General features: G+C 45.4%; 1 long non-coding RNA gene and 1 pseudogene across 1 annotated transcript in view; one reads left to right on the forward strand and one right to left on the reverse strand.

Annotated features, from left to right (window-relative positions):
- Positions 1-12,846, reverse strand: part of LOC118150597 (uncharacterized) — a 30,446-nt gene extending 17,600 nt beyond the window's left edge. Inside the window, exons 1-2 of the long non-coding RNA XR_004738718.3 lie at positions 12,524-12,846; positions 6,825-6,916 (exon numbers count right to left, since the gene is read on the reverse strand). This is a non-coding gene — a long non-coding RNA (uncharacterized LOC118150597). The remainder of the gene's footprint in view (positions 1-6,824; positions 6,917-12,523) is intronic.
- A 699-nt stretch (positions 12,847-13,545) lies between these two features.
- LOC118150689 (small nucleolar RNA U3) lies at positions 13,546-13,622 on the forward strand (annotated as a pseudogene).
- The last annotated feature ends 5,803 nt before the right edge of the window (positions 13,623-19,425 follow it).

The following is a 19,425-nucleotide window of genomic DNA, read 5'->3' on the forward strand; positions in this document are numbered from 1 at the left end:
TGTATGGGAATAGAGGGGAGTGAGAATAGAGGGTGACTGGGGCCTTTTCTAGGCAAAGTCATTTACCCATCATCTTGTTGGAGTCTCGGCACAGTTTATGTTGGACAGTGGCAAGAAAACGGATTTTTTCATTTGTCTTGGTGGCAGTCTGACCTCATCTTTGTTCGTCCTTTGAGATAAAATCTTACCGAGAAATTTGATTTTCTAATATTTTAAATTAGGATCCTATATGGGAGAAGTTCAGAGTCTTAAACAGGAGGACCTAGACTAACATACAGAGTAAGGGAAGGCTTTGCTGGAGAAGAAATATACAGATAGGTAGGTAGGTAGGTAGACAGACAGAAAGACAGAGAGATAGGAGAGATAAATAGATATAGATGATAGATAGATAGATAGATAGATAGATAGATAGACAGACAGACAGAAAGAAAAATGGGGGAAGGGAGGGAGGGGGAGAGAGAGAGAGAGAGAGAGAGAGGTGGTCTTGTTCTGTTGCCCAGGCTGCAGTGGAGTGGTGCAATCGCAGCTGACTGCAGCTTTGAATTCCTAGATTCAAGCAATCCTCTGGCCTTGGCCTCCTGAGTAGCTGGGACTACAGGTACACGTAACCACACCTGGCTAATTTTCTTTTTTTAGAGATAGGATCTTGCTATGTTGCCCAGACTGGTCTCAAACTCCTGGCCTCAAGTGACCCTGCTGCCTGGGCACTGGAATCCTGCTCCCAAAGTGCTGGAATTACAGGCATGAGCCACCACACTCAGCCAGGAGAAGCAATAGCAAAGGTAAGATTTAACAGGCTGACATAGGCAAACAAGGCATGGGAAAAGCATTCTAGGCAGGAGGAAACAAGTATATGTAGTTCCTGAGAGAAGATGGAGAAAGGTTCCCAGCCTCAGAGGGTAAAGGGACTCAGGAAAAACGACCTGTGAGGCCATTTCGTCATGTCACACCTGGACTGCACCCACCAAGAGGTGACGGGGAAAGCAGGCACTGCCCTCAAAATCAGAGAATCGTACAGAACCTGATGGCGCACTCTGAACTTTAAAAACAAATGCAGCCTGGATCCCATCCCCAGCAACATTGATTTGATTCATTGTTCTGGGAGGGGGCCTGGGCTTTGGGATTTTTAAAAGCTCTTCAAGCACTTTCAATGTGCAGCCGACATTGAGAATGGCTGATCTAAAGCCATGGTTCTCAGATGGGCACAGTGGCTCACACCTGTAATCCCAGCACTTTGGGAGGCCAAGGCGCATGGATCAGTTGAGCCCAAGAGTTCAAGGCCAGCCTCGCCAATATGGAAAAACCCCGTCTCTACTAAAAATTAACCAGGTGCGGTGGCACAGGCCTGTAGTTCCAGCTACTCAGGAGGTGAGGTTGGTGAGCCTAGATTGTGCCCCTGCCTGGACAACAGAGCGAGACTCTGTCTCAAAAAAAAAAAAAAAAAGTAAATAAAGCTGCAGTTCTCAAACTTCAGCATGCATCAGTAGCACCTGGAGGACTTGTTAAAATATGAATGGTGGGGACCAATTCCCAGAATTCCTGATTTAGGAGGTCTGAGGTGGGACTCAATAATGTGCAGTTCTAACAATTTCTCAGGTGCTGCTAAAGCCACTGATCCCAGGACCACACTGTGAGAACCATTAAAAGAAGCGAGGCAGGAGATGTTTGAGAAAGATACCACTGTAGGAGCCAGGGGATGGGGCCTACAGGTAGACAAAAAGTGGTAATTCTGGGAAATTTGCAGGAGTACAGGTAAGCAGGGCGGGAGCAAGAAAGAATTCAATATGGCACTAGAGGTAAGGCACCCCTGGAGTGTGTATACCCTAGCAACTGGAAGCCATTCTTGGTAGGGCAAGGTGGTTCATGTTTATAATCCCAGTGCTTTGGGAGGCTGAGGTGGGAGGATTGCTGGAGCCCAGGAGTTTGAGGCTGTAGTGAGTTATGACTGTACCACTGCCCTCCAGTTTCAGCGACAAAAAGGAAGGAAAGAAGGGAGGAAGAGGAAGGGAAGACAGGAGGGGTGGGTCCAAGCAAGTAGCCAGGACAGAGATACCTATCTGAAAGATCCGTCCTTGGGCTGTGTTCCTACCCCTGGAAGCCAAAGACAAGCCTGTCCCTGAGAGACAAGGACACAGAGAACCCAACATGGATCCAGTCATTGGTCATGGGGCAGAAGAAGGGGACGAGGCATCAGGAAGAAGGAGAGGCAGAGTTGGTAGAATCCCACTGGCAGGCAGATGTTGGGACCAGCAGGGCAGGAGTCATGAAATTTGGAGTCCCCAAGACTCACTGAGGGGAAGTCCAATCCCCATCCATTGAGGCTTCGATTAGGGGCTCGGGAGTTGGCATAATTAACCCATCTGCCACTCCACTTCCAGTCTAGGTGGTCTTATTTAGACTTAGTAACATTGCTGGAGGAGAGGATACAAAGGGGGCAACGTGGAGGTGAAAGCGATGTGGTGGAAGGAATCTGGAAAGAGTAAGTGTGTGGGGAAGAATGCTAATACAGCCCAAAGATGCTCACTCCCTAGTGTACATGCCCCATATAATCCACTCCACTTGAGTGTGGGCAGGACCCGTGAACCTTATAAGATGCCATTCCCATCATTAGGGGACTGAGGGTTGCCTTTGAGTCAACCACACAGATTATTCTGGGTGAGGCTAACCTAATCAGGTGAGCCCTTAAAAAACACAGAGACTCTTCCATTGACCTCAGAGATGAAGCAAATAGCCATGGTGTGAACTGCCTGTGGAAAGGAACAGCCTCTAAGAGTGGAGGGGCCACAGCCTCACAACTACAAAAAACTGAATTCTGCCATAATTCGATGAACTGGAAAAAGAACTCCAAGCCTTGGATGGGATCTCAGACCCAACTGACACCTTGATTTCAGCCTCGTAAACCCTGAGCAGAGGATCCAGTTGTGCTGTGCCCAGATTTCTGATCAAGGGAAAGTATAAGATAGTAAATATATGAAGCTTCTAAGTTCATATGTAATATATCATATTCATATGTATATGATTTATTATTTGTTATAAGGAATTGGCTCATGTGATTATAGAGGCCAAGAAATCCCAAGACCTGAAGTTGGCAAGATGGAGACCCAGGAGAGCCAACAGTGTAAGTTCCAGGTGAGTCCAAAGCTCTGTAAACCAGGAGAATCAATGGTGTAAGTTCCAGCTGGAAAGTCAGCAGGCTGCTGATGCCTCAGCTCAATTCCAAAGGCAGGAAGACTGATGGCAGCTCAAGCAGTCAGGCAGCAGGAGCTCCCTCTCACTCGACTTTTGTGTTCTGTGTAAGGCTTCAACTGATTGGACAAGGCCCACCTGGACTGGGAGGGCACTGTGCTTCACTCAGTGTACAATGCAAATGTAAATCTCACCCTAGATCACCCTCACACACACACCCAGACCGTCTGACCAAATGTCTGGGCACCCCATGGCCTAGTCAAGTAGACAAATAATATTAACCATCACTCTAGTCCACCAAGGGAAAACATCCTCAGTCTGTCACCATCTTAATACATTTTTGCAAACTTTTAAAAATTGCTAGCAAGTGGAAGATGCTACACCCTGTCTGACTACAACATCCAGAAAGAGTCCAGTCTGCCTTTGGTCCTGTGCTTGAGGGGAGGCATCTAAGTTTCCTCTTTCTTTTAAGCTGTTGACAAATCTCATTGCACCTTTTTTTCAATACAGTTGTGGCATCCCTCCATCCCCCGCCCCAACAAAAAATTGCTAGCATGAAAAAAAGAGTTTGGTCTTTTGTAGTTTTGGGGTTTTGTTTGTTTGTTTGTTTGTTTGCTGAGACAGGATCTCACTCTGTCACCCAGGCTGGAGTGCAGTGGTATGATCACAGCTTACTGCAGCCTCAACCTCCTGGGCTCAAGTGATTCTCCCACCTCAGTCTCCTGAGTAACTGGAACCACAGGCATGTACCGCCTCCTAGCTAATTTTTGTATTTTTTGCAGGTGGGGTTTACACCAAGTTGCCCAGGCTCATCTTGAACTCCTAGTCTCAAGAGATCCTCCTACCTCAGCCTCCCAAAATGCTGGGATTACAGGCATGAGCCACTGTGCCCTGCCTGGAGGGTGATCTTGGGTGAGACTCACATTTGCACTGTAGACTGAGTGAAGCAGATTGCCCCCATCCCACCCCCCCACCACCCCCTCCCACCACCACCCCCACCCCCATGTGAGGAGGCCTCCTCCAATCAGTTGAAGATTTCTAAAGGCCAGATACTCCTGGCCTCAAGCCATCCGCCCACCTCCACCTCCCAAAGTGCTGGGATTACAGGCATGAGCTACCACAGGTGGACACTTTGTAGCTATTTCGGTGACTTCAGTGAAGTGGGGATTGCCAAAGAGAACTCAGTGTCCTGGAAGAAGGCCTTTAATATGACTTTCTAGCATAACCAGGTGGCTGTTTTATTTTAAGAGTGATGAAGTTCACTGTAAGTTTTTCAGGTACCTGAATTCCAACCCCAGACTTCTGGGGCTCCCTGCACTCCCTGAGATTGGGGAAGCACAGTAGCTCTTTATTCCCAGGAAGGGCAGGGTCCCTGCTCTGAGCGCTCCCAGCCTCCTCTGCCCACCCGTGACAGCACTCATTAAAGTCTCACATGTAGGGTGGCCTTATGTCCTTCCATAAGCTTCATGCTTTTCCAGGGCAGGAATCATGTCTTCAGTGTTCTGGGTTTTCCTGAGCACTTAGCAATGGGCACTTACAATCCTCCAATATTGGTTAAGTGCATGCACTATTAATAGCATTCCAGGCCAGATGCAGTGGCTCACACCTGTAATCCCAGCACTTTGGGAGGCCGAGGCGGGCAGACCACTTAAGGTCAGGAGTTTGAGACCAGCCTGATCAACATGGTGAAACCCCATCTCTACTAAAAATACAAAAATTAGCTAGGCATGGTGGCAGGCACCTGTAGTCCCAGCTACTTGGGAGGCGGAGGCAGGAGAATCGCTTGAACCTGGGAGGCAGAGGTTGCAGTGAGCTGAGTTCATGCCACTGCACTCCAGTCTGGTGACAAAGCAAGATTCTGTCAAGAATGAAAGAGAGAGAGAGAGAGAGAGAGACAGACAGACAGACAAGAAGATACAGGGGTCTCCCTCAGACCTGCTGAATCATGAGCTCAGCGGTTGGGGCCCAGCCATCTGGGTTCCATAACCCCTCCAAAAGGTTCTGATGTGTGTGCAAGTCAGAGAGTCACTGCTCTAGCCTGATGTTTGTATTTTAGGGCAATCAGCCCCTTCATAATTCTCAGGACTCCTCCCCCCGATTTTCTGGTAGCTGTTTTTATTTCATATTTGCACTGAATTCTGCAAAGTCAAGTAAGTAATATTGTGCCTGCTCACATTCGTACTAATTGAGATCCATGTTTCAGTAAATCATCGTAGCTTCAGTGTGTTGAGCAGATACTATATACCAAGCCTCATGTTGAATACAGAAATTATCTTGGCCTCAAATCCACCCTGTGAGAGGGTTAATGCTAGCCCTGCTTCTCAGAGGCAGAATCCAGAACACAGCTGTTTAAGTAACGTGTGTGTTTCCATAGGTCATGCTGCCTTCACAATTCAAAATCACCCTCACACACACACCCAGACCGTCTGACCAAATGTCTGGGCACCCCATGGCCTAGTCAAGTAGACAAATAATATTAACCATCACTCCAGTCCACCAAGGGAAAACATCCTCAGTCTGTCACCATCTTAACATATTTTTGCAAACTTTTAAAAATTGCTAGCAAGTGGAAGATGGACGCACCCTGTCTGACTACAACATCCAGAAAGAGTCCAGTCTGCCTTTGGTCCTGTGCTTGAGGGGAGGCATCTAAGTTTCCTCTTTCTTTTAAGCTGTTGACAAATCTCATTGCACCTTTTTTTCAATACAGTTGTGGCATCCCTCCATCCCCCGCCCCAACAAAAAATTGCTAGCATGAAAAGAACAGTTAGGACAAGTTCCCTTTAGTTTTTTGGGGGTTGTTTGGTTTTTGTTTTTTGGGACAGGATCTCACTCTCTCACGCAGGCTGGAGTGTCTTGTCAAAGTTGGTGTTTGTGACCCCAGACTAGATAGTCTTGGAACCTTAGACTCTGTCTTACAATAGGCACCAGTCTTTCAGGGCATCCAAGTATTTTGCAACAAAAAGCAGCTTGATGGAGCGAGCACGAAGTGCCACCAGTCAAGGCTGGAAGAGCAACAAATGAGTTCTTCGTGCTGAATTGTTTAACCACAAATGTGTTTGTCCTGCGTTTATTTGCAGAGCGTACTCTTTTGTTCTGGGGGAAGACCCACGCCTCTTTAAGGAACAGAGCAGACCCTGCCAAGAGCACTTCAAGGCCTTCCTTATCAGCGCCAATCTGGCACCCTGTGAAAGCTGCGGGGCCTTTCTACTGGGCTCCAAGCTCCCTGCTCCATCCAGCTGGCCCTGGACTCAGCTTTCTCCGTCTGCTGTCATGTCACCCTCTCCCACCTGAACCCTCTCCTTAGAGCCTTCCAAGCCCACCCTTCTCTCCCACTCTAGCCTCCCATTGACCATCTCTCTGACATTGAATGTGGCACCATGATCGTGTTTGGGGGGTCCCTAAGCAAACCCGGATACACACATGGGCCATTCCACCTCCTGCCACCTGGTCCCCACTGACAGGCATGGTCACCTAATGCCTGAGCACCATGAGAACTGAGGGAAAGAGGAAGAACTCCATCTTCCTCCCCATCAGAGGTCTCCACTCAGGACAGACCGATTCCTTCAGGGCCTTAAAACATTTCCATTTGTAGCATGCCCCTAACAAAATAGAGAAGTAAAGCTATAAATCCTTACCGTATTATTTTCAGAACAAGGAGGATGGTTACAGATAGGTGGAAGATGGGTAGCGATGGATGCAATCAGTCGATGGATAGTAAGAATAGGTCCTGTAGAAATAAAACATTTGTTTATTAATTACTGTATTAAATATATTAAACTGCTATGACAAAGTAGCATAGACGGGGTGGCTTAAACAACATCGATTTACTATCCTACAGTCCTGGACGCTGGAAGTCCAAGATCAAGGTGTGGACAGGGCTCGTTCCTCCTGGGGCCTCTCCTTGGCCTGTAGATGCTGTCTTCTCTGTGTCCTCACGTGGTCATCCCTCTCTGTGTGTCTGTGTCCTCATCTACTCTTCTTTTAAGAATTTCAGTCGTATTGGTTTAGGCCCCACCCTAGTAATTTCATTTTACCTTAATTGCTTCTTTGGAGATCCTACTTCCAAACACATTTGAATTCTGAAGTCCCAGGGCTTAAGGCTCCAACATACGCATTGTGGGGGGAGCATAATTCAGTCATAATACTTGCCCAATGCTGAGTAACAAACTGCCACAAATGCAGTGGCTTCAAACAACACACATCTATTATCTCAGAATCTCCATGGGTTGGGAATTTGAGCTCAGCTTAACTGTGCCTTCTGCTCAGGGTTTCACAAGGCTGCAGTCAATGTGTCAGCAGGACTACATTCTCACCTAGAGGCTTGGATGGAAAAGAATCCACCGACAAGATCCCTCAGGCTGGATGTGGTATCTCATGCCTGCAATCCCAACACTTCGGGAGGAGGAAGCAGGAGGATCCCTTGATCCCATGAGTTTCAGACCAGCCTGGGCGACATAGTGAGACCCTATCTCTACAAAAAATTTAAAAATTTGAAAAATGAGCCAGGCATGGTGATGTGCACCTGTAGTCCGAGCTACTGAGGAGGCTAAGGTGGGAGAATCACTTAGGCCCTGGAGGTCAAGACTGCAGTAAGCTGTGATTACGCCACTGCACTCCAGCTTGGATGACAGAGTGAGACCCTGTCTCAAAAAACAATGGTTGCATGACTCAGGGCACTGGGTTCTTGCTGGCTGCTGGCTGAGGGGCAGTCCTGGGGGTCTGTCCTTGGTTCCTTGCCACGTAGCTGCTTGCCTCTTCAAGAGCGAGCATCAGGGAACCTCGTCTTGGGAGTGACATCCCATCTCCTCTGCCATATTCTCCTGGTTAGAAGCAAAACAGGCCAGGTGCAATGGCTCACACCTGTAATCCCTGTAATCCCAGTACTTTGGGAGGCCAAGGTGGGTGGATCACTTGAGGTCAGGAGTTTGAGACCAGCCTGGCCAACATGATGAAACCCTGTCTCTATTAAAAATACAAAAAAAATTAGCCAGGCGTGGTGAAACACACCTGTAGTCCCAGCTACTTGGGAAGCTGAGGCAGGAGAATTGCTTGAACCCTGGAGGCAGAGGCTGCAGTGAGCCAAGATCACAACACTGCACCCCAGCCTCAGCAAGAAAAATCGAGACTCTGTCTCAACAACAACAACAAAAAAAGAATCAAAACATGAGTCCTACCCACAAGAGGCTGGAATCACTGGCTGGGTGCAGTGGCTCATGCCTGTAATTCCAGCACTCTGGGAGGCTGAGACGGGCAGATCACCAGGTCAAGAGATCGAGACCATCCTGGCCAACAAGGTGAAACCCCGTCTCTACTAAAAATACAAAAAAATTAGCCAGGCGTGGTGGCACGCACCTGTGGTCCCAGCTACACGGGAGGCTGAGGCAGAAGAATCACTTGAACCCATGAGGAGGGGGGTTGCAGTGAGCCGAGATTGCACCACTGCACTCCTGGTGACAGAGCAAGACTCCGTCTCAAAAAAAAAAGAGGCCGGAATTGCACAAAAGTACAAGATCATAAAGACAACCCCCTCACACCACCGCAAAAGCAAAGTTTGTTCCACACACCTTGGGGATGGGAGAAATGAGAAAAGAAATAGTAACAGAAAGCCAGGAGCATGGGGAAATTGTGCTCCTTCACAATGTACCTGAAGTTGGGCCACATTCACTCCCCAATCCTCAAAGTTACCTGTTTAGACCTTTCACCCCAGCAACCTGAAGCAGTCCCTGTTTTCTAAGAGCTTTAGATGAAGACCGCAATGAAACAAGATCAAGGGAAAGACTGGTTTTAAGTATCACTTACTCATCTTCCTCCACCTGCAATTTTCAGCCCCAGAATAACTTAGAGGAAAAAAAATTATGCATTATTTACATTTGCTCTCTATTTTTAACCACTCTTCTGTTTAAAACATTTAATATCTTCTGAGGCCCCATTAGAGCCTATTTAACCTGTAGCAAGATATCGTATTTATTTTTGCAGCTATTTTCATCTGCTTAGGGAACTTTTTGTTTTCATCTGGGCTTTCAGAAGGAAGTTAAGCAAGGTCAACAGGCCTCGCCGACTTGTCAACTGGTTGTGCTGGGTTCTTAATCATAAAGTGGAGCTAAATTCAGAGTGACTTATCATGCATCTCTTTTTATGTGGCTCAACTTTTCCATTACTTGAAGTTCCCAAAACATTAATAAACCTAAATGCACTATTTTTGGTGGGAATGAATGCATTATGCTTTTCAGAGTTGATGTTTTTTACATAACTAGATCATGTTGGCAAGAGGGAGGAGAAACCACCCTTTGTAGGGCAGATATCAGTTGGATTTTTTCCTACTGATCTGGAGCTGCTGAAGTAGGGAACGGGGGAGGGGGAAGACAGGGGAATTCAGAACAGGGAAAATACACCCACAGATTCTGTTCATTATTTCTACTTGATATTTTCTATGCTACAGGTTGTTTTCACAACCACTAAGCAAATATTTTAGGAGACTTTAATGAAAAAGATGTGTTTGGAAGAAAGTAAAATGACTCTACAAGACTCTAACAGAAAATACACTTGTAATTCTTCGAGCTGTAGTTAGGATAAACATTTGACCTTAGAGACAGTCTAGTCACATGCAACCAAAAGCCTGTAATCCCAGCTACTCGGGAGGCTGAGGCAGGAGAATCACTTGAACTCAGGAGGCAGAGGTTGCAGTGAACTGAGATTGTGCCACTGTACTCCAGCTTGGGCAACACATTGAGTCTCCATCTCAAAAATAAATAAATAAAATGAAAACAAAAATCCAGGCTGGGCCCAGTGGCTCATGCCTGTAATCTCAGCAGTTTGGGAGGCTGAGGCGGGCAGATCACTTAAGGTCAGGAGTTCGAGACCATCCTGACCAACACGGTGAAACCCCATCTCTACTAAAAATACAAAAATTAGCTGGGTGTGGTGGTGCACGCCTGTAGACCCAGATACTCAGGAGGCTGAGGCAGGAGAATCGCTTGAACCCGGAAGGTGGAGGTTGCAGTGAGCCAAGATTGCACCACTGCACTCCAGGTTGGCAATGGAGCAAGACTCTGTGTCAAAAAAAAAAAGACAATAATAATCCAACCTAGCCCAAGGTGAGTGAGGTAGACACTGCAATGGAATATGAAATGAGTTATTAAAAGTCATTAAGAGCCATTCAGGAGACCCATGAGCTGGAATATTCTGTTTTACCCTCCTCCTTCTCTTCCCCACCCCACCACACTTTTGCCCTCCAAGGATTATTTTTGCTGCACCTTACTTTATTCTTTTTCAACTAGCTTTGGCACAAAAATGCAGTGTTTAAGTGTTTAATATCACATTATTCATATTTTCCTCTCGATGTTTTCTAATTCCACCCTTCAATGTTGGACAAAGACATATAAATTGTATTTCTCCACTTCTGTCTTGCTTGGCAGCTTCTTGTAGCTAATAGCCACTGACCGGAATTTCTGTAGATGGCAGAATCCAGAAGTCAATACAGCTTTCAATGTTTCAGAACAAAACTGGTATTCCTTGTCCTTTTTCTATGAGCTAAGCTGTTATCATTTATTGCCTCTATGAAAGAAGAAAACAGTTATTTGTCCAATGAAGCACAAGCAATCAGCATCCTGCTTTCAATATAGATGGCTGAGGAATCAGTGCTGGCAAATATGTGAGGGGACTGAACCTACACTAATATGTATGTGTTTCTTTTTGCTACTTCTGAAATAAAAACTTGACTAAACATCAAGTAGAAAGGTCTTTTGTGCTTCTGCAGTCCAGTGGGGAAATGGTTTCTGGTTATTTTTTCATGTATTAAATTAATTTTATTTTGAAAAAAAGTTTTACATTTAGTTACTTTAATAGAAGTTTTTCCTGTGTTTTTTTTAGTTGAGATGAAATTCACATAACAAAATTAGCCACTTCAATGCATTCAGTTCAGTGGCATTTAGCACATTCGCAGACTTGTGCCACTTTCACTTCTGTCTAGAGCCAAAACATTTTTACCAGCCTCCCAAAAACCCCCATACCCATTAAATAGTCACTCCCCACCCCATCGTCTTCTTCCAGCCCCTGGTAACCACTAATCTATTTTCTGTCTCTATCGATTTACCTATTCTGGACATTTCATATAAATGAAAGCATATGATATGTGATCTTTTGTGTCTGGCTTTCTTCACTCGGCATGTTTTTGAGGTTCTTGCACATTGCAGCATGTGTCAGTAATTCATTAAATTTATTTTTAAATGAAAAGAATATTCAAGGGCACTTTTCTGTGTTCAACTATTTATTGATCACCTATGTGCAAGGAGCTGGACTATACACAGCATGATGTAAGGGCTGGCATTCACTGTGAAATAACTGTAGGATGCAAGCATATGAGTCTCCTGCCCGCAGCACCCCACTCCCATGCCTCAGTCTCTGACATAAAACTACTAGAGGTGGTTGGTTCCCAAACAAGCCAAATCCCTGTGACTCACAGGCTTTTCCACCCTCCCTTCTCATCCTTCTTAGACAAGATCCATTTCCCCCAAAACCACACAGTCCATTTTAGAACTGTCGTTTGAACTCATGATATGTCAATTAACAGAAAGCATAGCACTGTGACTGTCATAAAGAAGAGTCTGCCCTCAGGAGAGGCCAAGCTCACAGGGGAGAAATGCAAAATGTAGACAGCAGTGGTAACTGATGACACAGACTACCTGGCTTCTTCCAGTACAGAGGGTGGCCTCCAAGGCTCAGAGCTGTGAAAGGTCCTCACAGAAGCAGTGAGATTTGGAGGAAGGGGCAGAGGGAGGCATGGAGAGGCAGGGTGATGGCCTTCACGGACAAAGGGAAGGTTTGAACAGAGATTTGGCTGCGAGAATACAGGTGGCTTTTTTTTTTTTTTTTTTTTGAGATGGGGTCTCCCTATGTTGCCCAAGCTGGAGTGCAGTGGCTATTCACAGGCCCGATCCCACTACTGATCAGCACGGGAGTTTTGACCTGCTCTATTTCCGACCTGGGCTGGTTCACCCCTTCTTAGGCAACCTGGTGGTCTCCGGCTCCCAGGAGGTCACCATATTGATGCCAAACAGTGCGGACACCTGATCGGCATAGCTCACTATAGCCCAGAACTCCTGGACTCAAGCGATCCTCCAGCCTCAAACTCCGGAGAAGCTGAGACTACAGGCACACGCCACCACTCCCGGACATGTGACCTTTTTAAAAGACGAGGCACAGACCATTTTGTTTAGAAAGATTTCTTTGGAAACGAGCATGCAGTGATGTCAACAGTGGTTCATGGGAAAGGGAAGCAAACGGGAAAATAACGTCCCACTGTCCTTCAGCCCCCGCCCACAGCCCTGCCTTGTACCTGATCTTCTCGGGCCCAGTAGCCACAGTAGACTGCTGAGACGTCTTCCGGCATCTTCCCATCACGTCTCTCTTCCCAGCCAGCCCTAACGGGACACAGGTGGTTCCTTTAATGGGTCATATGCCGGGAGCCTTGCTCTGGCTGTTATTTCCGTTGGCCATACGTTTCCCATCATGCCCCGCTCCCAAGGCAGTTTCTCGTCATGGAGGCTGTCTCAAAGCAGTTTCCCATCATGCCCCTCTCCCAAGGCAGTTTCCTATTATGGCGGCTCTCTCAAAGCAGTTTCCCATAATGCCTCGCTCCCAAGGCAGCTTCCTGGAAATGATGACGTATTTCTAGAGACCCACGCTGTCCGTCCGAGCTGCATGGCTTCTCAGCAACGCCACAGCTTCTCAGCCTCCTCAATGGCCGTAGCAGCAGGGACAAAGATGTGAGTGTTGGTGTCCTTGGTTCTCCCTGCCTACTCCCTTTAACCCAATGGCCAGAAAGGGGCTTATACCTGCTTCGGTTCTTGATGAAGGCCAGGGACTGAGTAAGTGCTGGTAGACAGTGAGCATATGCCAGACCTTCGCCATCATAATCTTCCAGAAACCCAGCCAGCAGATGAAAGCAGGTGAAAGGAAAGGAACAGACATCCGCTGTTTTGAGTGTTCCAGTCCCACACTGCAATTGAGATTGTGGAATTTGCAGGCTTCAACATCTTGATGAACACAGTTTCGTCAATTATCCTCAGTAATTTATGGTGGAATATCATGAAGTCACACTGGATGTGCCTTTGAAAATTAGATGGCTTTCTCCTTTCATTTTAGTACTTCTGCATTTCATTGAATAAAATTATAGATAGGACAATTTCGAAAAGGAATACAGAATAGCAAACTTTTAGAACACCCATTGGGCAAAATCCAAACTTAAAAAAATGGATATGTAAATCCTTGTGAGATGATAAACCTTCACCCCAAACACACACACTGATTTCTACTATTTATCACTCACAACTTTTATGAGAGTTAAGAGTTTCTCCTAAGACTATACTTTCAGGGACCATTTCTATAGTTTGTTACTAAAGAAGTTCCTCTGAATGTGTAGACTACCATAAAATAAAATAAAAGGAAAAAGAAAAAAGAAAAAAATTGAAAAAAAAAAAAAGAATTTGCCTCATAAAAGATTGTAAGTTTAGGGGTCCAAAGTGGCTCCCACCGGAGGTCATGGCGCTTGCGAAGGCGAGGTCATCAGTTCAAGGCTAACCTGAGCAACCTCATAAGCTCAAACTGATTGGCAAAAAAAAAAAAAAAAGATTGTAAGTTTCTAGAAGCTAAGGCTGTGTCTTTTATAAAAAATATTTTCCCCTGCAAATCCATAAAATGTACTCAGTAAATGTTTGTTTGATCCGAATTAACTTTATATTACTAAAAGGGTTTTTGTTTTCACGTTGTTTATTTTTGCTAGAGGAACCACTGAGGTGCAATTTTAAGAATAGCTTTGAATCATTACTCAGAAAATCAGAATTGTATTAAATGAAGTAGTATCTAAAACCTTCCAGGTCCATTAGAAATTATAATGCAATTTGAAAAGAAAGTTCGGTCATTCATTTTATTCAAGTCTCTGTTTTTAATGACTTGAGTATAAATGAACACTAACAAAAATTTTTACCTACTTTTTGATTAACGTATCCAATGGTGTTTCCCCTCTAAAGTATTTTACATGGCAAATAAAATATACAACTTTGGGCTGGGCGTGGTGGCTCACGCCTATAATCCCAGGGCCTTGGGAGGCCGAGGCAGGAGGATCACTTGAGGTCGGGAGTTTGAGACCAGCCTGGCCAACATGGCAAAAACCCATCTTTACTAAAAATACAAAAATTAGCAGAGCATGGTGGTGGGCGCCTGTAATCCCAGCAGGAGGCTGAGGCAGGAGAATCACTTGAACCTGGGAGATGGGGTTGCAGTGAGTCGAGATCGCACCACTGCACTCCAGCTTGGGCAACAAGAGTGAAACTCCATCTCAAAAAAAAAAAAAAAAAAAATATATATATATATATATATATACACACACACACACACAATTTTATAATGGTTGTAACTACTTTTCTGTCATATCTATATAACTTCTGAAATTTGCACACAGGTTCTGGTAAAGTTTTTTTTTTCCACACCAAGTTAACTTACAGTTAAAAGAATAGAAAGTATTTAAGCCTGAATGATTTCTGAGGTAGCGGAAGGATCTCCCAAAGGAGGGAATAAAAACCCTTACCTTATCCTTATGTGTAGTCTCTTTCACAAATGCATAATTTAATGAGGATATCTGTAAATTAGGTCATATATTTTTTAGATAAATTAGTTTTATATATAATATCTAATGCAATTTTCTCACAAAAGTGGGGAAGGTACTATTATTACTATCATTCTTCTTATTATTATTGCTTCTTTATTTATAAACAGAAAATCTTGGAATTCAGAAGAATGAAGTTGCATAATTTGTTCCATCCACACAGCTACTAAGTGGTAAAGCCAGGTGTCTGGATTCCAACGTTCACGGTCTGGTCCAGTGTAAAACATTTAAACTTGGATCCTTTACAAGTCTATGAGTGCTTTACTGAGTATGCTTAAGTAGAAAATAATTCCTGAAAACTCAGTTCAAAATTAAATCCTTGGCGCTTACACAGTAAAATTCAACATTCACCTTTGTGGGCCGAGAACTCCTGCTTAGGTGCCCTGGAGCAGGAACTCAGTGCCTTGCTGACAAATAGTCCTCACAGAACACAAAGGACCCTTAGTAGTGCTAGAACCAATTGTATCACCATGTGTACATCTGAGAAACCGAAGGCAGTTCTTCAATCCTGATAGACCAGTCGGGATTCAACCAGAGAACCGGAACCAGTGGAAGATACATGCAAGGAGATTTATTGCAAGGAATTGGCATATGTCATTGGGTGGGGTTGGGCAGTCGGGCCTGAAATTTGTAGGGAAGGTAGTTAAGAAGGCAGACTGGAACTCTCTTGGTCACTGACTGTTCACAGGAGGAATTTCTTTTTTTTTTCTTTTTTTGAGACGGAGTTTCAGTGTTGTTACCCAGACTGGAGTGCAATGGCACAATCTCGGCTCACTGCAACCTCCGCCTTCTGGGTTCAAGCAATTCTCCTGCTTCAGCCTCCCGAGTAGCTGGGACTACAGGCGTGTACCACCATGCCCAGCTAGTTTTTGTATTTTTAGTAGAGACGGGGTTTCACTTTGTTGACCAGGATGGTCTCGATCTCTTGACCTCGTGATCACCCGCCTCGGCCTCCCAAAGTGCTGGGATTATAGGTGTAAGCCACCGCACCTGGCTGGAATTTCTTCTTCCTCAGGGAAGCCTCGGTCCTGCTATAGAGGCCTTTCACCTGATTATCCAGGATAATCTCTACCCTGGCTTAGAGTCAACTGGTTATGGACCTTATTTACATCTACAAAGAGCCTTGAAGCAACACCTAGATTAGTGTTTGTAGTGGGTTGGATGGTGTATCCTTAAAAAGATAAGTTCAAGTTCTAACCCCTGGTACCTGTGAATGGGACTTTGTTTGGAAATAAGGTCGTTGCTGATGTGATCAAGTGTGATTAAGGGGAGGCGTAAACCCATTAACTGGATAGCTTGTGTCTTTATAAGAGTAGGAAGAGGGAGACGTGGACACACACACAGGGAGGAAGAAGGCCATGTGAAGATGTGAAGATGGTGACAGAGATTGGAGTGAGGCAGCTACCAAGCAAGGGACACCAAGGATTGCCAGCTGCCATTGGGAGGTGGAAGAGACCGGGAGGGATCCTCCCCTAGAGCCTTCAGAGGGAATGTGGCCCTGCCAACACCTTAGCATCAGACTTCTGGCTTTCAGAACTCTGACAGAATACATTTGTGTTGTTGTAAGCCATCTAGTTTGTGGTTCCTTGTTCGAGGGGCCCTAGAGAATGAAAATGGTATTTGATGGAATAGCTGAGGACTGTGGCCTAGGCAAATGGACACATCACCCCTCCATTTCTTCTCTTCTCTTTTCCCTTCCTTTTCCTCCTTTTACCTTCCCTTCCATCCTCTTCCCTGCCATCCCCTCCCCTTCCTTTCGCTTCCCTTCCCTCTATCTCAACCCTCTTCACATCCACTCGGCTCATATTCTGGGTGGGGAAACAGATAATTAAAACTAATGAGCAAGTCAGGCACAGTGGTTCATGCCTGTAATCCCAGCACTTTGGGAGGCTGAGACAGGAAGATCGCTTGAGGCCTGGAGTTCAAGACTAGCCTGAGCTACATGGCAAACCCCGTCTTTAAAAAAAAATACAAAAATTACCTGGGCATGGTGGCGCTTGCTTGTAAACCCAGCTACTCAGGAGGCTGAGGTGGGAGGATGGCTTGAGCCTGGGAGGCCGAGGTTGCAGTGAGCTGTGGTCACACGACTGCCCTCCAGCCTGGCAGACAGAGCCAGACCCTGTCTCAAGAAACAAAAGCAAAAAACTAATGAGCAAAGGAACACAACACATTAACCCATGAAAGAAAAACTGGTGAAGAGGGAGGGAGAGGACACCCTTCAGAGCAGAGACTGAAATGTTCTGAGAGGCCTGGGGTCCCTCCAGGAGGAGAGGTCCCCACAGAAGAAGCAGTGGGCACAAGTGACAAGAAGCTGCAAACATTCAGGGAACGCTCAGGAACAGCATGAGCATGGCAAGGAGTGTGGGGAGCAGGGATGAAAGAAGGGCAGGCAAAATGGAAGGAGATGGAGTCTCTACCACTGTTTTTTGTTTGTTTTTTATGAGACAGGGTCTTGCTCTGTCACGCAGGCTGGAATGAAGTGGGGCAATCATAGCTCGCTGCAGCGTTGACCTCCTGGCCTCAAGTGATCTCACCTGAGCTTCCCAAGTAGCTGGGACCATAGGTGCACCATCACACCCTGCTAATTTTTTTTTACTGTTTTTGTAGAGATGGAGTCTCACTGTGTTGCTCAGGCTGGTCTCGAACTTCTGGACTCAATAGGGCCTCCCACCTCAGCCTCCCAACATGCTTGGATTATAGGCATGAACCACCACATCCAGCTCCTACCACCTGCTGGTTTTTAATTTACATAGTGACACCTTGTCTCAAAAACAATGCAATTGTACATGTGTATAGGTATAGAAATTTTGTATGTTTCAAAATAATTAACTTTCAAATCAGCTGCAGTGGAGCATTCTAATTTTTTAAGCAAACTTGTAAAATGTTAGAGTAGTTTTAATTAGGGAGGATGATTGAGAGTTCCTGTGTATAACTCAATTTCTCCATTGTTAAAGCCTACGACACCATAGTACTTTTGTTACAACTATGAACTGATCTTGGGGCCTGGCACAGTGGCTCACACCTGTAATCCCAGAACTTTGGGAGGCAGAGGTGGGCGGGTCACGAGATCAGGAGATTGAGACCATCCTGGCTAACATGGTGAAACCCTGTCTCTACTAAAAATACCAAAACAATTAGCTGAGCATGGTGACACGTGCCTGTAGTCCCAGCTACTCAGGAGGCTAAAGCAGGAGAATCACTTGAACCTGGGAGGTGGAGGTTGTAGTGAGTTGAGATCACGTCACTGCACTCCAGCCTGGGCAACAAAGCAAGAAGCTGTCTCAAAAAAAAAAGAGAAAGAAACTGACTTTGGTACATAACTAAATAACTCAATGCCTCGTTTTTCCACATACATCCTTTTTCTGTCCCAGGGCTCCATCCAGGACTGTATGTTGCATTAAGTAGTCGTATCACCTTGGGCTCCTCTGGGCTGTGACTGGCTCACCGTCCTTCCTTGTCTTTGATGCCCTCGACAGTTTGGAGCAGTGTTGATCAGGTATTTTGTAGAATCTTCTTCAGTTTAGATTTTTATGCTATTTTCTCATGATTGGACTGGGATTATGGAAGTTTGGACATTCTTAGGTTTTTATTTACAATGTTTCATTGCATTCCTAATGTTTCAACAAACAGTATCTTAAAAATAGGACTATGTATTTAATGCAGTTATCATAATGTCTTTGTCCCCTTTAGACAAAAATATGGAAAACTGGGAGAGAGGCAGCCATCATTTCATATTCTTAACTCATATGTGAAACCTTTCCATTTTAAACTTCTGGGAAGAACTTTAGCATTAAAAATTCAAACCACTTTGAAATTACCTAGTCAACTGAAAAGGTTTATTTTAGTCATCTAAAGGGACCTGTACAAAGGAAAACTACCATTTTAGAAGCATACTTTTTTTTTTTTTTTTTTCGAGTTGGAGTTTCCCTCTTGTTGCCCAGGCTGGAGTGCAATGGCAGATCTCAGCTTACCGAAACCTCCACCTCCCGGGTTCAAGCCATTCTCCTGCCTCAGCCTCTTGAGTAACTGGGATTACAGGCATGTGCCAACACACCTGGCTAATTTTGTATTTTTGGTAGAGACGGGGTTTCTCCTTGTTGGTCAGGCTGGTCTCAAACTCCTGACCTCAGGTGATCTGCCCACCTCGGCCTCCCAAAGTGCTGGGATTAGAGGCATGAGCCACTGTGTCCGGCCAGAAGCATACTTCTTTTTCTCCCATTCCAGAAAACATTCCTTACTTGGTGCCCTGACTATTGCTGAAACTATTCCTTGAAACTTCTCTACCTGCTGATGTCAACCTGCCCAACACCCATGCAGTTGGATAGCTGTGTGCTGCTGGAACCTTTTGTGGGTAGGGGGAGATTTATTTTAAATAGTTATCCCTGGCTGAGCACTGTAGGTCATGCCTGTAATCCCAGCACTTTGTGAGGTTGAGGTAGTTGGATCACTTGAGGTTAGGAGTTCGAGATCAATCCAGTCAACATGGTAAAACCCCATCTCTACTGAAAATACAAAATTAGCCAGGCGTGGTGGTGCATGCCTGTAATCCCAGCTACCTGGGAAGCTGAGGCTCA

Source organism: Callithrix jacchus, chromosome X (assembly GCF_049354715.1).
Source record: "Callithrix jacchus isolate 240 chromosome X, calJac240_pri, whole genome shotgun sequence".
NCBI classification, from domain to species: domain Eukaryota; kingdom Metazoa; phylum Chordata; class Mammalia; order Primates; family Cebidae; genus Callithrix; species Callithrix jacchus.